Here is a 16055-nt window from a genome sequence, read left to right on the forward strand (position 1 = left end):
ATACTTTTCGAACCATGGTCAGAGGGAAGATTATCTACTTCCATCTTGACAAAGTGAGAGAAGTCCTCAAACTTCCTCAACTACAGGATGATCCAGAATCCTTTAATAGGAGAATGGCTAAAGATAAAAAGTTGGATCAAGTTCTAGAGGACATATGCCTCCCTGGAACCAAGTGGATGACCAATTCAAAAGGTATCCCAAACTAACTGAAGAGAGGAGACCTCAAGCCAGTTGCTAGGGACTGGCTGGATTTTATTGGGCGATCTATACTTCCCACCAGTAACCACTCTAAAGTCACTGTCAAAAGAGCAGTGATGATCCATTGTATTATGCTGGGAAAAGAAGTGGAAGTTCATCAATTAATTCCTTGTAAAATTTACTTATTTGCAAACAAGGAATCCACTGAGGCCAAATTGGCTTACCTAAGCTTGATCCGTCTGTTATGTAAAGATGCGGGGGTACAGATAGGTGTGGATGAGTATATCCCAGTTGAACACTCAATCACCAAAAGGGTAATGGATGGACCTGAAGTTCAAGAGAACCTCATCAAGAGGAGGGCGCATGAGCTCCTCCCAGAAATTCCTCAATTTAACTATTGGGCCCGATTAGAAGCATCTGTCAACAAGCTGTAAGAATCTATAGATCAACTCAAAGAAGAGCAGCAGAATCAGAACAGCATGCTTTGCAAACTGCTCAGAGAACAAGAGAAGCAAGGGCGTGAGCTACATGAACTAAAGCGCCAGAAGCTGTCCCTTGAAGAGTTGGATGTCCCACAAATTAAAGGAGCACCTACCCCTCAAAATCAAGGTTGTCGAGTCCTAACTCTGTGATAACTTTTATTATTAGAAACCTGTTTTAAGAGTTACATAAGTATTAGTATTAGAGTCATTTATTTTTATGTCTTTAATTTCCTTTCTTTTATTATTATTTGTCTGCTTTTATGTTTATTTTATGCCTTATTTTTATCCCATGATCAATAAAATTTAGAGTCTATGTCTTAAAGCTATGAATGTCCTATGAATCCTTCACCTTTCTTAAATGAAAAATATTTTTAATTGCAAAAGAACAAGAAGTGCATGGTTTCAAATTCTATCATGAAATTAGTTTAATTATTTTGATGTGGTGGCAATATCTTTTGTTTTCTGAATGAATGCTTGAATAGTGCATATTTTTTAATTTGTTGTTTATGAATGTTAAAATTGTTGGCTCTTGAAAGAATAAAGGAAAAAGAGAAATGTTATTGATAATCTGAAAAATCATAAAATTGATTCTTGAAGCAAGAAAAAGTAGTGAAAAAGCAAGGCTTGCGAAAAAAAGAAAAAAATGGCGAAAAAAAAGATAAAGAAAAAAAAGAAAGAAAAAGAAAAAGCAAGCAGAAAAAGCCAATAGCCCTTTAAACCAAAAGGCAAGGGCAAAAAGGATCCAAGGCTTTGAGCATTAATGGATAGGAGGGCCCAAGGGAATAAAATCCTGGCCTAAGCGGCTAAACCAAGTTGTCCCTAACCATGTGCTTGTGGCGTGAAGGTGTCAAGTGAAAAGCTTGAGACTGAGCGGTTAAAGTCGTGGTCCAAAGCAAAAAGAGTGTGCTTAAGAGCTCTGGGCACCTTTAACTGGGGACTCTAGTAAAGCTGAGTCACAATCTGAAAAGGTTCACCCAGTTATGTGTCTGTGGCATTTATGTATCCGGTGGTAATACTGGAAAAAAAAATGTTTAGGGTCACGACCAAGACTCATAAAGTAGCTGTGTTCAAGAATCAACACATTGAACTAGGAGAATTAATAACACTATCTGAATTCTGAGTTCCTATGGAAGCCAATCATTCTAAACTTCAAAGGATAAAGTGAGATGCCAAAACTGTTCAGAAACAAAAAGCTACTAGCCCCGCTCATCTAATTAAGACTAATCTTCATTGATAATTTTGGAATTTATTGTATATTCTCTTTCTTTTTTATCCTATTTTATTTTTAGTTGCTTGGGGACAAGCAACAATTTAAGTTTGGTGTTGTGATGAGCTTTTAGCATTGTTTTTATATAGTATTTAGCATGTTTTAGTTACTTTTTATTATATTTCTATTAGTTTTTATTCAAAAATCAGATTTCTTGACTTTACTATGAGTTCTATGTTTTTCTATAATTTCAGGTATTTTCTGGCTGAAATTGAGGGATCTGAGCAAAAATCTTATTCAGAGGCTGAAAAAGGACTACAGATGCTGTTGGATTCTGACCCTCCTGCACTCGAAATTGATTTTTCGAGCCACAAAATTCATTCTGGGCTCTCAATTGCGTTGGAAAGTAGACATTCTGGGCTTTCCAGCAATATATAATAGTCCATACTTTGCCCGAGATTTGATGGCCCAAACTGGCATCCAAAGTCAGCCTAAAACTTTCTGGCGCAAAACGCCAGAACTGGCACCTTTTTCGGCGTTAAATGCCCATTCTGGCACTCAGGGTAGCGTTTAACGCCAACTTTGGGCATATGAACGTGAAAGCTAGAAAGCTCAGCCCAAGCACACACCAAGTAGGTCCTGGAAGTGGATTTCTGCACTATCTGCAGTTAGTTACTCATTTTCTGTAAACCTAAGTTACTAGTCTAGTATAAAAACTACCTTTAGAGATTTATTTTGAAACTCATGACATTTTTTACACTTCATATTTTATCTTCTACGGCATGAGTCTCTAAACCCCATAGGTGAGGGTGAGGAGCTCTGCTGTGTTTCGATGGATTAATGCAATTACTACTGTGTTTTATTCAATCACGCTTGATTCTATTCTAAGATACTCACTCGTACTTCAATATAGAGAATATGATAATCTGTGACACTCATTATTATCCTCAACCTATGGACGCGTGCCTGACAACTACTCCCATTCTATTTGAGCTCAACCTAGTCATTGGGCGACAGCTTGAGTGCGTATCTCTTGGGTTTCTAATCCACGGACCGAGTCCGGAGGTTAGAACCTTTGTGGTATAGGCTAGAACTAAATGTGCAGCATTCCTGGGATCTGGAAAATCTAAACATTGTCTGTGGTATTCCGAGTAGGATCTGGGAAGGGATGACTGTGACGAGCTTCAAACCTGCGATTGTTGGGCGGAGTGACAGTGTGCAAAAGGACAAGGGTCCTATTCCGACGCTAGTGGGAACCGACAGATGATTAGCCGTACGGTAGCTGTACATGGTATTTTTCATCCGATACGAGAAATCCGACAGTTGATTAGCCGTGCAGAGATCGTACCTGGTATTTTTCATCCGAGAGGATCATTGACGATCAGAAGATTGATGGTTTAGAATTCACAATAAATTCTCGTTGCAAGTATAGTTTCTAGACCAAGCAATAATCCTTTCGTACAAAAGTTTGGTTGTCACAAGTAACAAAACCCAATATTTATAACCGAAACATTTAAACCTTGGGTCGTATCTCAAGGAATTGCAGGGAAGTATGATTTATTATTGGTTATGGAAAATTGTATATTTTTGGGTTTTTGAAATAGGGAACAAGTAATTTAAATGGCAAGGAAAATAAATTAATAATTATAAAGAAAACTCTTGGCAAGGTATAAGAACTGGGAATCCTATCCTAGTTATCCTTATCAGGTGTGATGAGAATTGGATTTTGCTCCCAGTTAGTTAACCCTTACTAAATAAAGGTAAATCAAGTGGATTAATTAACTTGATTCCTCAGTCCTAGTTAACTCCTATGGAAAGGCTAGATTTAGAAGGATCCAAATCAATCAGCAATCCTAATTTCCAATCAACTGCTGAGTTTCATAACTCAAGTGTTACCAATTACTTAACCAAAGCAAAAGGAGAAAAATCTAAATTAAATTGAAAGCATCATAAATAGAATAAAACAATCATTAATCTGAAATACCTAAAATTTCATTAAATAGAATATTCAAATCTTAACATGAAAAGGTTCATAAGCCAATTTGGCAACATAAATCAGATACAAGTAAAAGTATTAGAAAAAATAAAAGTAGAATAGAAACATAAATTAAAGTTGGAAACATTGAATCTGATATGAGGAAATAACCATAAATAGGAGAAATCCAAATTCTAAGACCTAAGAGAGAGGAGAGAGCCTCTATCTCTCTAAAAACTACATTTAAAACCTAAAATTATGAATATGAAAAGTTCTCTCTCTCCGTCTCTTTTGCTTCCTTCATTCTTTGGCTTATATTCTGTGATTTTGGCTTGGATTTGGGCCGAAAAAGGGTCCAGAAATTGCTGAGGGTATTTTCTGCAGATTCCTTCATGTGGCGTCTGTCACGCGTACGCGTGGGTCACACGTGATACTAACCGAAGAATGTAGTGCCATCATTCAGCATAAATTGCCCCAGAAATTGAAGGATCCTGGGAGCTTCCAGATTCCTTGTATTATAGGAGAAATAACAGCAGAAAAGGCTCTATGTGATTTAGGAGCCAGCATAAATCTGATGTCTGTAGCTATGATGAGACAAATGAAGATTGAGGAGGCCAAGCCAACAAAAATGGCCTTACAACTGGCAGACCGATCATTCAAGTTTCCTCACGGCATAGTGGAAGACTTGCTAGTGAAGGTAGGAGACTTCATCTTCCCAGCAGACTTTGTAGTGCTGGACATGCAGGAGGAAGCCAAAGCCTCCATCATCCTGGGTAGACTGTTCTTAGCCACTGCTAGAGCTGTCATTGACGTTCAAAAAGGTGAACTCACCCTGAGATTACACGATGAAAAGATGACATTCAATGTGTTCAAGGTCATGAGTTACCCACCAGAACCATTGGGAGAATGTATGAGGTTGGATTCACTAGAAGATGCAGTACAGGAGATTTTTGAAGAAGAAGAAGAACTTAAAGGGTTAACAGAGGAGGAATCAACATCTAGCGAAGAGGCTGCAACAGCAGAGATTCATATACAGGGTGCACCAAAGGAAGAGAATAAAAAGATAGAAGCACCCAAACTTGAACTCAAAGCTCTGCCACCCACTCTCAAATATGCATACTTAGGAGAGAGTGAAAGTTACCCAGTAATCATAAACTCATCCCTCAGCCGAGATCAAGAGGATGAATTACTCCAAGTATTGCGAAAGCATAAGGATGCCATTGGATGGACCCTCGCTGACCTGAAAGGAATCAGTTCGGCCATATGCATGCATAAGATACTGTTGGAAGATGATGCCAAACCTTCCATTCAACCTCAAAGGAGGCTGAATCCAGTCATGAAGGAAGTGGTACAGAAAGAAGTTATGAAGTTATGGCAAGGAGGGGTAATCTACCCGATCTCCGACAGCCCATGGGTCAGCCCCGTGCAAGTTGTCCCAAAAAAGGGAGGAATTATTGTAGTCCCCAATGAGAAGAACGTACTAATCCCTACAAGGACCGTCATAGGATGGCGGATGTGCATAGACTATAGAAAACTTAATGAAGCTACAAGAAAAGATCATTACCCCATTTCTTTCATGGATCAGATGCTGGAAAGACTTGCAGGACACGCATGTTACTGTTTTCTCGATGGTTATTCAGGATATAACCAAATAGTGATTGATCCGAGAGACCAAAAGAAAACCTCATTCACTTGCCCATATGGAGTGTTTGCCTACAGGCGCATGCCATTTGGGCTATGTAATGCACCTGCAACTTTCCAACGCTGCATGCTCTCCACTTTCTCAGATATGATAGAAAAATTCATTGAAGTCATTATGGATGACTTTTCGGTATTCGGAGATTCCTTCACTAATTGCCTAAATCACTTGGCCCTGGTATTAAAAAGATGTCAAGAGACCAACTTGGTCTTGAACTGGGAGAAATGTCACTTTATGGTGAAAGGGGGAATAGTTCTTGGCCATAAGGTTTCTAACCAAGGCATTGAGGTAGATAGAGCTAAGGTGGAACTCATTGAAAAATTACCCCCACCAAGTGATGTCAAGGCAATTAGGAGCTTTTTAGGGCATGCCGGCTTTTACAGAAGGTTTATTAAAGATTTTTCAAAGATAGCCAAGCCCTTAAGCAATCTCCTTGTATCTGATGCACCATTTGTCTTTGATGAAAAATGCACGCTAGCATTCGAAAACTTGAAAAAGAGGCTGTCCTCTGCCCCTATCATTTCCCCACCTAATTGGAACTTACCATTTGAACTGATGTGTGATGCATCTGATTTTGCAGTAGGGGCAGTGTTAGGGTAGAGGAAAGATAACTTAGTCCATGTGATATACTATGCCAGCAAAGTCCTCAATGACACTCAAAGAAATGACACCACCACTGAAAAGGAGTTGCTAGCAATAGTTTTTGCATTTGACAAGTTTAGATCATACCTCATTGGTGCCAAAGTGATTGTTTTCACAGACCACACAGCACTTAAATTCTTGTTTGCCAAGCAGGAGTCAAAACCAAGACCGATAAGGTAGATCTTATTGTTGCAGGAATTCAATATTGAGATTAGAGACAAGAAAGGAGTGGAGAACAAGGTAGCCGATCACCTATCCAGGATCCCTTATGACAAAGGTGGAACACATGATACGAGTGTAAATGAATGTTTCCCAGATGAGCAGTTAATGATGGTTCACAAAGCACCCTGGTTTGCAAACATTTCCAATTTCAAGGCAAATGGGGCTTTACCTCTAGAGATCAAAAAACATCAAAAGAGAAAGCTCATCAATGACGCAAAGTATTTTGTTTTGGATGAACCATATCTCTTCAAGAAGTGTTCAGATGGAATCTTGAGAAGATGTGTTTCGGAAGAAGAGGGATGAGAAGTCTTGTGGAACTGCCACGGCTCGTGCTATGGAGGCCATTTTGGAGGGGATAGAACTGCAGCCAAGGTGTTACAAAGCGGATTCTTTTGGCCCACCCTTTTCAAGGATGCCAAAGAACTAGTAAAGAACTGCAATGAATGTCAAAGAGCTAGAAACTTACCCAAAAGAAATGAGATGCCACAGAATTTCATCTTAGAACTGGAACTGTTTGATGTCTGGGGAATCGATTTCATGGGACCATTCCCAACCTCATATGCAAACAAGTACATCTTGGTAGCAGTGGATTACGTTTCCAAGTGGGTAGAGGCTATTGCAACCCAAACGAATGACAAAAAGGTAGTCATGAACTTCCTCAGAAAGAACATCTTTAGCCGGTCCGGAGTCCTCCAGCACTCATCAGTGATGGAGGGAGCCATTTTTGTAACAGACCACTAGAAGCGCTCCTCCTATGATACGGGGTGAAACACAAGATTGCCACGCCTTACCACCCCCAAACAAGTGGGCAAACTGAGATATCTAACAGAGAGCTAAAGAGGATTCTGGAAAAGACTGTATGAGCATCAAGAAAGGATTGGTCAAAGAAGCTGGATGATGCTCTTTGGGCATACAGAAAGGCATTCAAAACACCAATCGGGATGTACCCATATCAACTGGTGTATGGAAAAGCTTGTCATTTACCATTGGAGCTGGAACACAAAGCCCTCTGGGCTCTCAAGCTACTAAATTTTGATAGCGTTGCTGTTGGTGAAAAGAGGGTCTTGCACCCGCAGGAAATCGAGGAGTTCAGATCTCAAGCCTATGAAAATGCCAAGATTTATAAAGAAAAGGCAAAGAGAAGGAACGACCTCCATCTGGCACCCAGGAGCTTCGAAAAAGGACAGCAAGTGCTCTTCTACAATTCCAAATTAAGACTTTTCCCTGGGAAACTCAAATCAAGGTGGTCAGGACCCTTTCTTGTCACAAAGGTCTCGCCGTATGGACACATAGAAATCATGGAGGAAAGTTCAAAGAGGACGTTCACTGTGAACGGACAAAGGCTCAAGCACTACATGGGCAACATGGGGGAAAGCCCGAAAATGAAATATCATCTCAACTGATGGAGAAATCGTCGAGCTAGCGACGCTAAAAGAGCGCTTCGTTGGGAGGCAACCCAACCTAAGGTAGTTTCTTTTTCATGATCATCTTAATAAAGGATATAAGCAGTTTCCCTCGTATTGTGAGGAGCCAAGTTTGGTGTTGCACAACAAACCAATCCAAGAGTGAATGTGAAATTCTAAGTTTGGTGTTCCACCAAAGATTTCAGTTAGAATCACATTACACCTCTTCAATGGCAAGTTGCTAGCCCCAACCAATCAGGAAAACCGCTTAACAATAGTTTAGTTTCTATTTCATAGTTGTTTTATCAATAAAAGCACATGAGGTTCTGCATTAGGCAATAGACTAAGTTTGGTGTTCACACACCAAATTAAGTCCAGAAATTTACAAATATACATGCAAGCTAACTATTCCTCAAGTGCTTGGGGAACAAGCAACTTCCAATAACTTTGCAAGAATTCAATCAACCTTCTAGAAAAATAGTGCACCACCATCCAAGGAGGCGAAGAAGGACGCAGAAGCTATGGATGATGACAACAAAGAGATAACCAGAAGGCACCACCAAAAGGTTGTATTGCTACTTGATCCCATATGCTTGGAGATGTTAAAAAAAATTGGAAGTCTGAATGTGCCCCTGATTAATAGTTACTCTTTAGCTTAAATCACTAGAATTTAATATTTGCTTTCATTGCCTTTGTCATATGTGTGCTGGTTCAATTTACTTGTCTTCATTTTCACCTTGCTTACTCGTATGCTTGTCCCTTGAGTCAAATAAAAAGAGATGTTATGAAAGACCAGAGTGATGATCAATTGTGGAGTAGGTTCTTAAGCTTGTGGTGTAGTAATCACTTAGCTAAGTTGGTTCACCAACAAGGTAGGAAGGCAACTGTCTGTCCTGAAGTCATATGCTTGAAACACACCCCATGAGACTAGCTAAATAACAAGATCCTAATAAGAAAAAGGAAAAGAACAATAAGAGTTGAAAAAGAAAGAAAAGTAATAAAGAATAAGGCTAGGCACCAAGGGCTTGAATCTTGAGGGATGTGTCTGTGGTGCTCTTGTACCAAGGATCTGCTTGGATGAATAAGTTCTTAGGAGTGCTTCATCACTTGGTAACTTGGGTTAACTAACCGGGGATTATCAACTAAAAATCCACTATCAAGAGCAACCTTGCTACAGAACATTTAGTAACCCAAAGAGGTGCTGGACACCAAGGCCTCAAGGAAAGAAAATAACAAACCATGTGCCTATGGTGTGCATGTCTGGGGGAGAGAGACTTGAGGGAGTAAGTCCTTAGGGGTGTCTCAACACCTAGCACCTTGAACCAACTGGTTCGGGAGTGTTGGCTGAAAGCTTATTTTAAAGAGTCGCCCCCTCACAGAGCACTTAGCCTAAGGATGCAATAAACCTTGAAAAGATAAAGGGGTCAACAAATAAAAGTCTAAAAGGGTGCAATCAAGTGAGTACTCCAGGGCATCATAAAGGTCTGAAAGCCAGTAAAGGAATGAACCTAAGTTGCTATGCATGAAACCCCATAAAACTAAGGACATGACTTCCACAATAATGATTCATTTCTCTTGTCATTTCATTAATCATTCTCTTGTTCCAGTACTTGCTTAGGGACAAGCAAGCTTTAAATTTGGTGTTGTGATGCCAGGGCATTCTGGCTAGTTTCACTGACCTTTTCTTTTCTGTTTTAGGGTAGTTTCATGCATTTTCTTAGGAAATAAGCAAGTTTTGGGTAGAATTTCACTTACATCTTGATTCAAGCAAACATTGTGAATTTTATATGATTTCATGAGAATTATGCATGAATTTAATGACAAATTGGATGATGCATGACTCATAACTTGGATTAGAGCTTTGATGCACTTTATTTGCTTGATTTCAGGACAAGGAAAGCAAGGAAAAGCCACGTTAGTAGCCAAGTTAGTCTAACTAACGTGACCACTAACGTGGAATGCGAGCTAGCTTGCAACGTTAACGAGAAAAGTAATCGCCAATAACGTCTTCGAAGCCATCATAGCCCACGTTAATTACCATGTTAGCTACATTAACGTGGTAGTTAACGTGGAAGAAAAGGAAGCTCCAATCGTTAGTGGTAAAAGTAAGTGCCACTAACGCTCCAAAAGGGCAATTAGCTACGTTAAGAGTCACGTTAACTCAGTTAACGTGAACTCTAACGAGGAAGAGGAAGAAAATACCAACGTTAGTGACACTCACCTTTGTCACTAACGTTGGACTAAGCCCATATTGGCTACGTTAAGAGCCACGTTAACTTGGTTAACGTGAACTCTAACGTGGAAGGAGTAAGGAATCGCCAACGTTAGCGACACTCACCTTTGTCACTAACGTTAGACTAAGCCACTATGAGCCACGTTAGTTACCACGTTAAGTGCATTAACGTGGAAGCTAACGTGGAGGAAAGAATTGATGAGCCAACGTTAGTGACACTCACCTTTGTCACTAACGTTGGAGATTGTCACTAACATTGGAGATGGCAATCACCACCACGTTAGTGGCCACGTTAAGACAATTAACGTGGGGCACTAACGTGAGAAGGGGCGTTTGGAGCGTTAGTGACAAAGTTTAGTGTCACTAATGCTCTCGAGGCTATGGCATGCCCACATTAAGAGCCACGTTAGTTATACTAACATGGACTCTAACGTGAGAAAAAGGGGCTAAGGGCAACGTTATTGGCAAAGGGAAACGCCAATAATGCTCGCGATGGACCAAGAGGCAATGTTAGTGGTCACGTTAGTGCCACTAATGTTGAAGTTAACGTAACTCATCTTGGGCTAGGAACGTTAGTGCAAAAGGTGATCCTCACTAACGTTCTCGAACCCACATTTTCACTTAACGTTAACGCCACTAACGTCCTAGCCAAAGTCTATGCCTACTTCACACTTTCTCTGCAAGTAAAGCTGAGCCCACTGAAGATTCCAAACTGCTTCAACTCAAGATCCAAAGGCCCATATCCAAGACTTGAAAAGCCAACTGGAAGATCAGAAGAGTAGTATATATAGGAGTAGTTTTGAACTAGAGAAGAGGTTTTGGATTAAGAGGACTACTCTCTGTATAATTTTACTTTCTCTGCAACTTCTAGTTTTACTTTCAGAATGCATTCTCCATCTTTGTTTTCAATTCCCAGAGCCATGAACAACTAAACCCCTTTCATTGGGTTAGGGAGCTCTGTTGTAATTTGATGGGTCAATAATAGTTTTCATTATTCTTCTTCTTTCTTTTCTCTTGATTTTACTAGAAAGCTTTCAATCTTCATCCAATTGGGTAGTTGTCTTGGAAAAGAAGCTATTCATACTTGGATCTCTTCGGAACCTTGGAAGAGGAATGAAGGGATCATACTAGAAATGCTTTCTCATGTTGGACCAAATTGGGGGTTGGACGGATTTGGTGACATATAATTCTCCCAATACTTTGATTTGGAAATACATGTGGTACAATCAGTGACCATACTTCATCTATTCTCATGAGCAATTAGACCAAGGAATTGGCTATTGATCAAGATTTGAGAGATTGAATTACCAAGGAATTGGAATTTAATCACTTAAGATTGCCAAGGAGATCAATGAATGCATTGATTGAGGAAGAGATGAAAATGAACTTGATCCGGAGAATGCAACATCTCCTAAGCCCAATGAATCCCCCATTTCTAATCTTACCCATTCTCTTTAATTTCTGCAATTTACTTTCATGCTAAATTCCCCATTCCCCATTTAAGATTCTGCACTTTACTTTCCGTCATTTATATTCATCTCTTTATTTCCAGCATTTACATTTTCTGCCATTTACTTTCCCGCCATTTAATTTCCTGCAATTCTCATATCAAATTCTGCTTTGCTCAACTAGAACATTCCTCCAATTAAAGTTGCTTGACCAATCAATCCCTGTGGGATTCGACCTCACTCTATTGTGAGTTTTTACATGACGACAATTCGGTATACTTGCCGAGGGAAATTGTTGAGAGACAAGCTTCCGTGCATCAGTTATGTATGTCATGCAAGTGGAAACTAAGAAGTTCCATTCAACTCAATGTGAATCTTAGAATGGCTTTTATAAATTTTAGTATTTTCCTTGAAAAATGTTGTCAATTAACCAACATTTAATGGCTTTTATAAATTTTAGTATTTTCCTTGAAAAATGTGGATTGTTGTGATTTTGTTATACTGAAGTTTCTAGTTTAACCTTTTTATTTTCAATTAAATACAGATATCGTATGCTAAAAGGGTAAACTAAGCTAACTAATCCATATTTTTTATGTCACAACTTAATAAGATAAAAGTGCAACTAAACTGAATATCTAAGATATATATATAAACCAAAGTGCAAGATGCAGAAATATAGTAAAAATACAGAAAAATGTGCAAGTACTGGAAGATAAATAAGATAAGATAAAATAAAAATAAAAATACAGAAAATAAACAAAATAGGATAAAAGAGAGCCTGAAAGTGGTTCACCAAAATAAAGTTCTCCAGAGATGGCGACCTCCCCACACTTAAATAATAGCATCGTCCTTGATGCTCTATCAAATTGTGTGTGAAGAAGTGGCATCTCCGGAAGGATGTGTTGCTGGTGTCTCGGTTGTGGGCTGAGGGTCTGTAGTCTGTATGAGGGTCGGAGGGTCTGCCTGCTGAAGCGGAGGCTCTATCCGTAGAGGGATCTCTGGATCAGCCGGCTGTATCTGATGGGGCTCCTCATGATGTGGCGCAGCCTGCTCAGGTCCTCCCTACTCAGCCTCTGCACGTGCCTCCTCCTCATGATCGTCTGCCTCCTCCTCAGATGGCTCAGAAGGGGTGTCAGGCTCAGAAGGGATGTTGTGGTGGCCAAATCGAATCATCAACTTTAAGTGCTCATAGCGTCGCTTGCTGCGACGCTCAGATTTCTCATATTGCCGCTGGTTGCGGCGTTCCATCTGGTCCAACCGGTCAAATAGGGGATGCACGAGGTGGTAGATGGGCTCTGAAGCAGGTGAGGGTGCAGTAGTGGTGGCTGGTGCAGCAGGAGCTGAAGGAGCAGTAGAAAGATGTGGCTGCCTCAGCAGAGTCAGTGAGAAAAGTAGGTCGGTAACCCAAAGCCTGGAACTTCCTGTTATGAGGGATAATCTTCTTGCAGTCAGTGGCGGTTGGCTTTTCATCAGCAATCTCCTAGGGCACCTCAGCTTGGCGGCCCAACTGAGTCATCAAATACGGAAAAGAGAGGGTGCCTCTGACATGGACTCTGGCCATGTAATACCGGATGGAGCGGGGGAGATATAAGTCCTTTCCCTCCATCACACACCAGATGAGGGTAATCATAGCAGCTGGCACCTTTGTCTCATGAGTGCTCGGCATAACGTAGTTACTCAGAATCTGCTACTGATGCCAGGGCATTTTGGCCTGTTTCACTGACCTTTTCTTTATGGTTTTAAGGTAGTTTCATGCACTTTCTTAGGAAATAAGCAAGTTTTGGGTAAATAATCATTTACATCTTGATTCAAGCAAACATTGTGAATTTTATATGATTTCATGAGAATTATGCATGAATTGAATGATAAATTGAATGATGCATGATCTCATGGGTTAGAACCTAGCCTTGATGCACTTTATTTGCTTGATTTCAGGACAAAGGAAGCAAGGAAGATGCCACGTTAATAGCCACGTTAGTCCAACTAACATGACCATTAACGTGGACAGGAGGCTAGCTTACAACGTTAACAAGAAAAGTGAACACCAATAACACTTTCGTGGAAGAGAAGTAAAGCTCCAACGTTAGTGGTAAAAGTCAATGCCACTAACGTTGGGGAGAGGGGCACACTTAGCCACGTTAAGAGTCACGTTAACTACATTAACGTGAACTCTAATGTAGGAGAAGCAATGAAGAGCCAACGTTAGTGACACTCACCTTTGTCACTAACGTTAGATTAAGCCTCTATTAGCCACGTTAGTTGCCACGTTAATTGCATTAACGTGGAAGCTAACGTGGAGGAAAGGAATGATGAGCCAACGTTAGTGACACTCACCTTTGTCACTAACATTGGAGATGGCTATCACTACCACGTTAGAAGTCACGTTAACCTAAGTAACGTAAACTCTAACGTGGGAAGAAGGGTGTTTGGAGCATTAGTGATAAAGGTAAGTGTCACTAATGCTCTCGAAGTTGAGGCATACCCACGTTAAGAGTCACGTTAGCTACAATAACGTGGACTCTAACGTAGGGAAGAAGGGGCCAAGGGCAACGTTATTGGCAAAGGTAAACGCCAATAACGCTCGCGATGGATCAAGAGGCAACGTTAGTGGTCACGTTAGTGCCACTAACGTTGAAGTTAACGTAACTCATCTTGGGCTAGGAACGTTAGTACAAAAGGTGATTGTCACTAACGTTCTCGAACCCACATTTTCACTTAACGTTAACGCCACTAACATCCTAGCCAAAGTCCATGCCTACTTCACACTTTCTCAGCAAGTAAAGCTGAGCCCACTGAAGATTCCAAACTGCTTCAACTCAAGATCCAAAGGCCCATATCCAAGACTTGAAGAGCCAACTGGAAGATCAGAAGAGTAGTATATATAGGGGTAGTTTTGAACTAGAGAGGAGCTTTTTGGAGGATTGAGAGGACTACTCTCTGTATAATTTTACTTTCTCTGCAACTTCTAGTTTTACTTCAGAATGTACTCTCCATCTTTGCTTTTACTTGACGACAATTCGGTATACTTGCCGAGGGAAATCTGTTGAGAGACAAGTTTCCGTGCATCAAGTTTATGGCGCTGTTGCCGGGGATTGATTTTGCATCAATAATGATTAAATTGGTGGATAACTAGATTGAGCATTTTTTCTATTTTGTTTGATTTTATTTGAGTAATTCACTTTCAGTTTAGCTGTTTTCTTCCTTTTCCCCCTATCTTTTTTTTTTAGTTGTTTACAATTCAATTCACTAACCCACTAACTGTTTGATATATTGCACCAGTCACACTAACAACATTTCTAACAAGAATACTCTCTGCATCTACCCCCTTCTTGCTTTTACCTTGTTGGTTGTATGACAGGTAGAAGAAGCGGGGCTTCAACTTCCTTTGATTCTGAACCTGAGAGGACTTTTCTTAGATTAAGGAGGGAAGCAAGAGGAAAGAGAGTAGTTTGTACGGAGGAAGAAGAAGTGTATTTTGAACTAGACATGGATGAGAATATGGAGAACCATCATGAAGAAGAGGCTCACAACCATGGCAGAGAAGGCCCAGTGCATCATGCTGGGCAAGAGAGAAGAGTTCTAAGATCCTACATCAATCCAAACGCAGGAAACTGTGGAAGTAGCATCCAAAAGCCAACCATACATGCCAACAACTTTGAACTAAAGCCACAGCTCATCACCCTTGTTCAGAACAACTGTTCATTCGGAGGAGGTGTGCAAGAAGATCCCAATCAACATATAACCACCTTCCTGAGGATATGTGAAACTGTGAAGTCTAATGGTATTCATCCTGACACCTGCAGACTACTTCTATTCCCCTTCTCACTCAAGGACAAGGCATCTAAATGGCTGGAATCCTTTCCGAAGGAGAGCTTAACAACCTGGGAAGATGTGGTAAACAAATTCTTGGCGAGATTCTATCCTCCTCAAAGAATCAACAGGTTGAGAGCTGAGGTTCAAACTTTCAGGCAGCAAGATGGTGAGACTCTATATGAAGCATGTGAGAGGTTTAAAGACTTAACAAGAAGGTGCCCGCCAGATATGTTCAATGAATGGGTGCAGTTACACATTTTCTATGAAGGTCTTTCTTATGAATCAAAGAAGGCAGTAGACCACTCATCCGGGGGATCTCTGAACAAGAAGAAGACCATTGAAGAAGCCATAGATGTCATTAAGGCTGTAGCTGAGAATAACTACTTCTATGCTTCTGAAAGAGGCAACACTAGAGGAGTGATGGAGCTAAACAATGTGGATGCACTGCTAGTTCAAAACAAGATGATTACCAAGCAATTGCTGACCTCACCAAGAAGATGGAGAGGAATCAAGTAGCAGCAATCACCACTTCAGCAGCAACTCAAGAAGGAGTGAAAGAAGAAGCAGAGGGTAGTCATGAGCAAGCCAACTACATTGGAAATTCACCTAGGCAGAACCATGACCCATACTCCAAAACGTATAATCCTGGCTGGAGGAACCACCCAAACTTTGGGTGGGGAAATCAACAAGACCAAGGCCAAGATCCGAGACGCCACAACCCCAACAACAATGC

The 16055-nt window shown here is 40.5% G+C and overlaps 1 non-coding gene across 1 annotated transcript; it reads right to left on the minus strand.

Annotated features, from left to right (window-relative positions):
* Positions 1–15448: 15448 nt before the first annotated feature.
* LOC148564937 (small nucleolar RNA R71) lies at positions 15449–15555 on the minus strand. Its single transcript, XR_015884325.1, has one exon. It is a non-coding gene; the product is annotated as a small nucleolar RNA R71 (small nucleolar RNA).
* Positions 15556–16055: the final 500 nt, after the last annotated feature.

This window comes from Arachis ipaensis, chromosome B5 (genome assembly GCF_059453495.1).
Source record: "Arachis ipaensis isolate K30076 ecotype BB chromosome B5, ASM5945349v1, whole genome shotgun sequence".
NCBI lineage: Eukaryota > Viridiplantae > Streptophyta > Magnoliopsida > Fabales > Fabaceae > Arachis > Arachis ipaensis.